At 47.9% G+C, this 6,000-nt stretch overlaps 1 pseudogene across 1 annotated transcript in view; it reads left to right on the top strand.

The window, feature by feature from the left end:
• The first annotated feature begins 212 nt into the window (after nucleotides 1-212).
• LOC146175636 (homeobox protein Meis1-like) overlaps nucleotides 213-6,000 on the top strand; it is a 326,682-nt pseudogene continuing 320,894 nt past the window's right edge. Inside the window, exon 1 of the transcript XR_014701149.1 lies at nucleotides 213-2,329. The product of XR_014701149.1 is annotated as a homeobox protein Meis1-like (transcript). The remainder of the gene's footprint in view (nucleotides 2,330-6,000) is intronic.

The following is a 6,000-nucleotide window of genomic DNA, read 5'->3' as shown; positions in this document are numbered from 1 at the left end:
ACGCACGCACTCTGCGGAGATGCCCGGCGTAGTCCCGCTGTCTTTTCTTTCCCACCCCGCAGTGCTTCCTCCCCAGCCGCGTGTCCCGTCAGTCACTCGCGCGCGACCAATCACGACAAAATGCTTCCGCGCGCGCTCTTATCTCCTCCCCCTCGCGCCGTAGCAGTCACCGCCCCTTTTGGCGCGTCCCCGCCGAAGCCGGAGAGGGGCTCCTCTCGCCGAAGCCAGCAGCCGGCTGCTTCGTCGCTCGGTCGGCGGCTGCGGGACCCGCGTTTTTCCAGAAGCCTGCAGGGCCGCAGACCGCTCGCAGCAAGTGTGGCCGCGCGCGCTTGGCGAAAGCGAGCAGCAGACAGGCACATTCGCTCTGAGAACGCGCGGCGCAGCAGCCGTTGTTGCCGGCGCCGCTTGGTTCGTCGTAGTCGTCGCTCGTTCTGCGCGTGTGTAACAAGTGCGCGAGGCCTTGGACGGCGGTAGGACTTTCATCATCCAAGAACCACTGTCGTCGTTGCTGCATTTGCCTGCGCCAGCCGAGAGAGCGCACCACAGTCTGGGTTCCGTGTCACGTGCTTCGCTGCCTTCCAGACCGCCGGCTGTTGTCATTGTGTGTGTGTGTGTGACCACGACTTCCGAAACCGCGCCTGCGAGTGTGGGAAGCGCTCTTCAACGTTGCTGAAGCCTGTTCGAACGACGAGTGACCGACTGGCCGCGCGCATTGTTGGTGTGCCTCTCATCTTGACGTCGACGTGTGATCGGTTCTGATTTTGCGTGCGCGAGTGGTGTGTGCGTGTGGTGTGCGTGATTCTACTGTAGCCTTTTTTTTATTTAGCAATTCGGGGGGCGTGGGGCCTTTGTTGAGGGTTTACCTAGATTGGTTTCTTTTATTTAAAGGGTAGTATTTTTTTTTTATTTAGCCTTGTGGGCACACGGTGTGGTCGAACAGGACCCATTGGACGCTGGGAGTTCCGGAGTGGCGCTCCAAGCGCGCTGGACTAAGTTCCCCATGCATTCATTCCCTGTAATTGCGTTCCCTTTCAGGTGATTCTGTTTTCGTTTTGTACCCCCCATTTTTGTTTCAATCTTTTGGGGGGGAAACTGCATTAATTTCTTCCTAATTTCTCCAAACTGCATTCGGAATTTCGTCTACGTTGGTTTCCAGGGCCTCATAAATACCAGTATAAAAGTGGAGGCATCCTGAACAGAAAAGAGTATCCCAGGTAGCTCCTATTTCTTGATTGGCTTTCTCAATTCAGCTTTCCTGGTCAGTTGTACTAGGCACTACTGTTTAGGCCCACCGACCACACCGCGTGAACACGGCGTTTTAGTTTCTCCACTCGTTGACTGGGGATTAGGGGAGTGAGATCAGACACCAGGTGACTTGGCATACTGTCATTGTTACCTGTCCGCGTGACATCATTACTCGTCGTCGAGTCGCATCCACGTCGTCGTCTAGGGAACCACGGAGCTCACCGGTAGTTCTTCGAGTGTGTCATCTTCCCTCTCACCTTCTTCGTCTCGGGCTTAGAGGAGATCCACCGATTTGGGACTCAGCTTCGCTGTATCTACAAACTGCCCCAAACCCCGAAGACCATCACCGCTGCTGATTTGTGGAAAGAAATAAAAACCCCTGAAGAGGTCGCTGTTGCTACTACGATTACGTCTGCTGTGTGAAGACCAAGTGCAGACGTTCCAGGATCGCGTCGAGTTCGAAGCCACGCGAGCTTGCAGTCATAGTACGGCGAGGAGCACATTACGACTGCCCGCGTTCCGGAGCCATCATTTTCCTTTGGCAGGCTCTTCCACGCCGGGTCAGTGCCCTCTTCTTCAACTCTGTGTGTTGTGTTGTCGCCTCAAGGGTGCATCCGAAGCTCGCTGCCGCACCGTGTGTTCTAGTGTCCCCGACCCTACACCTGTGGAAGAAAGTACCTCCCTCCTGTTGTGTGTGCGTGTACACGACAACCGAACCCTTCTTCCTCTTCGACAACGACTGTCAAAGAATCAAGTGCTGTGCGAACACCCTTCACTTGCTAGTTGACCGGCATCGTCGGCTCGTTATTCGCACCCCACTTGAAGAGAAAGCAAGCGTCTCTCTCGTTATTTTTTTTTTCCCTTGCAAGAGGAAGGATTTCCGTGGCTGTCGTCTTTGTGTGCTTGCCTCCGGACGAGGGGAAAGAAAGCTTCCTCTCGGCAGCCAAGTATCTCCGTTCTGTGTGCACGTGCCAGGGTCTGAAAGACCACTGCCTCGTCAAGCTACCAGCACGGAAGTAGCGCCATAGCCCCCGTGTTACGGAGTTGCTGCAGGAACTCTCCAAGCATCGATATGGCTCAGAGGGTGAGGAATAGTTCTGCTGATTTTTTATTGCGCCTTTCAATGACATGGTGTATGTGCGGTGTGTTACGAGAAATGTTTTTCTTTGCTAATGTGGTATTCATAGAATAAAGCGCAACGTAGAGTTTTTTGTAGACCGTAAATAGCCCCAATAAAACTTAGCCCTCGTAGCATCCGTACACATGCAATCTCACCTTCCGAAGTGATAAGTTCTGTTCCCCCCCTCCCCATTGTTCACAAAACTTTGTGCATGCATGTGTACCATAAAACGTATACAGTTGGCGGTGCAGTTAGTGTTATCAATGCGTGCCGGGTCGATCAGTAGTTGCAGTCCTCTATAGGGGCATCCTCAATTTACTTGTGGTCACTGTGTGTTGACCGCGCTTTCCTTGAAGATGTGCACATAAAATGAAAGCTACCTCTTGTCGTTGTTTTGTGAGTGATGTAAATCACATGTTTGATACACGATTGCAGTTCTACGTCTGTATATATATACAGAACGCTGCAAGCGATTCAGTGGAATCACCGCTCATGAGACTAAACCTTATCATATAGGATTTGACATAACAGTGTTTTCGTTCGCCAGATACATAAGCAGGGCCTCCTGCTGCCTTTTGCATTTACATACATCAATGCATTGGCAGTAAGCTGAGTTAGTATGGGACTATTTTTTCACGCAGCTATTTCTGTGAAGGCTGGTCACGTGTAGCTTCTGTTTATTAGCTCTCTGCTTAAAAGTTCTGCTTCCAGATCACGCGAGTCATATTTATTTACATTCGTTCGACATCCTGTTGACATTCGGGCTGGCTTTTCAGCGCGAAGTCGAAAAAAAAAAATTCATGTCGATGTCGACACAGTATTTATTTGTATGGGGCACGGGGCTAGTAGGCTGGAAACGTCACGTGACTACATCAACGTTTTAGAACGTTTCTCAACGCAAAGTTGAGGCCGTGATATTATAATGTACATAATTCGGCCCATGCATGAGCCGAGATTCAAGCGTAGCGTAGGTTAGCTATGGGTACCGAAAACGGCCTGACGTCATTGGTGACGTTTCCTGTCTCCTCATTTACCCCGCGTCTTTTTTTTTTTCTGTCTTATTTTGCTGGCTGCCCTTTTATCGAGGCGTGAAAATGTCAGCGGCGGCGTTGTGTGCCGCTTCTGACATTTTACGCAACTTTGGAGCGCTGAGAAACGGATGACGTGCAATGATAATGTGCTCAGCTTGCTCGCGGAGAGACGCCTTTCTTTTAAGCCGTGGTTATGACGAGAAAAAGTTATAGCGGTGGTTTCCAACGCTTATGCTTTTGGGACGCCAGCTGAATAGACGCGGCAGGCTGCTTGCTTAGTCATGCGTACACAACTTGTTTATACTAACCAGCGGTGTACCAACACATGTGTGTCCGTTCCTAAACTTGAAGCGTTTATCGCCGTCTATATAGAACGAATGTTGTATCAGGCGGGAAGAGCATGTAATGAATTCTCAGATAAACTTGCGCGCATTAGATCCGACTGACCATCGTGCGGTTGTTTAATTAGCGGGCAGTTCAAGCTTTCTGGGACGCCACCTCTATTTGTGAGTGCTGTTGGGTGTTGACTGGAATGGCCTAAACTTCCTATGCTTGAAAAATTTGCTTTTAGAGTTTTTCCTAGGCTTATATCATGCAGTAAAACTGCCATATAAAACCAATGGGCTGCGTTTTTGAAATTATTACAAGGGAACTGTGGAATACTGAAAGATCATTTTATTAAAACAATTGCAGAAATGGTCCAATTTTCCTCTGTGTGAAATTAGTAACGCGCTGCCATAGAAAAACAAGCGTGGTGCTTAATTAAAAAATAATAAACAGCGATAAACTGCATGTCTGTTGAGGGAGGATCTGTGGCTGTAATGATTGTTATGGTGCATCGTTACATGATTGTTATGGTGCATCGTTACATTGAAAAAAAAAAAAGAGTTTTAAAAACTCTCAGAATATAGCCAAAGTTTCTTGTATATATGTGCTCAATCATATGCTTATTTTATCAGATTCCGGCGTGTTTCCTTCGTTCTTTATGCGAGTAGGACCTATAGATGATGTTTGTTTCAAATGTGCCTTGTCCGGCGTTTTATAGAGCATGTGCACTCAGAAAAACGAGAAAAAGTGCATGCTAGCGTTAAGTTTTCTCGTGATTAATATTGTTTTTGCGCACACAAGGCATAACGTGCTGCCGTGTTACGCTGGCTCATAACGCTGAATTGCGTTTACGGCACTTCTTTTACGACTTTTGCCTTTCGGCGGTGTGTTTACGATGGGCCAAGAACACAGCTGTGAAGCTGATATAGCCTTTCAAAGGGGCGCGCAATTGAGGTTAGCTTAGAAACATGAAGACTGAGCAAGTTTGCCTGCATCACGATGTTGATCATCCGCTTGGAGGTAATCATGTGTCCGAATGTAGAAGATCTGCACTTTTTTTTTCTTTTTTTTTTTAGGGGGCACGGGCACCTAAAACCGAACTAAACAGCGTGGACGCGACGAGGTTTTAGTTACATTTGTTTTAGCGGCAACAGAGACGCTTGCAAAAATGGCACCCAGCTGCGAGAGTCGCCCACGTGATCTCTCCACGAAAACGCTGCATATCCAGTTATATCCGTCTTGAAAACACCCGGTATCATGTGCTCCTTGAAGACATTAGACTCAGCTGAAATAATATCTCCGTTTTTCCACAATGGTGTTCGATGTCGTTCGATTCCTTGGTGTTCTTGAATGGTTGCTGGTTTCTGTCTATGTTTCTTTTTTTTTTTTTTTTTTTTTCGAAATGTCCCAAGTGTGGATTTTCAGTGTCTGTCGCAATAGAAAATTTATGACCCGAGTTGGCACGCCAACTAACCACAACTTAAGACCTCAGCCTTTGCCAGTTGATTGCAGAGATTGCCAGCACAGGACGGTTCAATGAGCATTCAGCGGGGCCCTACTTTGAAATGCACGTTCGCGGCGATTTTATTGTGAGCGAAGCTTTAACGAGTGCGGTTAACACCGTGTTATCATCCAGCGCTCTGGTATATTCATTGCAGTTCAACTGTCTTTAGAAGTATTTTCGACCATCTCGTCATTCCTTCCGCAGTTTTACGATCGGTGCCAACGCGCACTCACCATTTCCGAGGAAAAAAAAAAAAAAAAAAAAAAAAAAAAACTAGGCATGTCCTCTGAAAGCCTGGTCACATGATATTCAACGGTGATAACGCAATAGGTAACTATGAACGTCACACACTGCACAGTTAAACATGCTGCAGCATTTGAATTTTGAACGGCGAGTGAATGAATTCCAGTGATAATAGAGAACAATAAAGGGCTAATCTGCATTCATTCCCAGCTTTTTAGTGATTACTAATGACGTCTAGGTATCAGCTAATGTTCCTGTGTCCGCGCCCTATACATGCGTAGTGTCGCGCAAGATCTTCACACTTCACGTCAACTATATAACCCGCATCAGACCGTGTGAAAGTACATTATAAAAGCACAGCAACACGCATTTTGAACAACACACTCTTTCTAGCTCGTAACCACCATTTGTGGCTTCCATCTTGAAACGAAGTACCTCTACAAACTACACGAGCGCACTACGTAGGCGACCGTCCTCCAGTATACGCACACCGTGTCGCGACGAGAGTGCATGGGTCCCTAATCTAAAGC

Source organism: Amblyomma maculatum, chromosome 10 (genome assembly GCF_055883805.1).
Source record: "Amblyomma maculatum isolate TAMU_Amacu chromosome 10, ASM5588380v1, whole genome shotgun sequence".
Taxonomy (NCBI): domain Eukaryota; kingdom Metazoa; phylum Arthropoda; class Arachnida; order Ixodida; family Ixodidae; genus Amblyomma; species Amblyomma maculatum.
The sequence above is the reverse complement of the archived record's forward strand: the minus strand, read 5'-3'. Positions and strand labels throughout refer to the sequence as shown.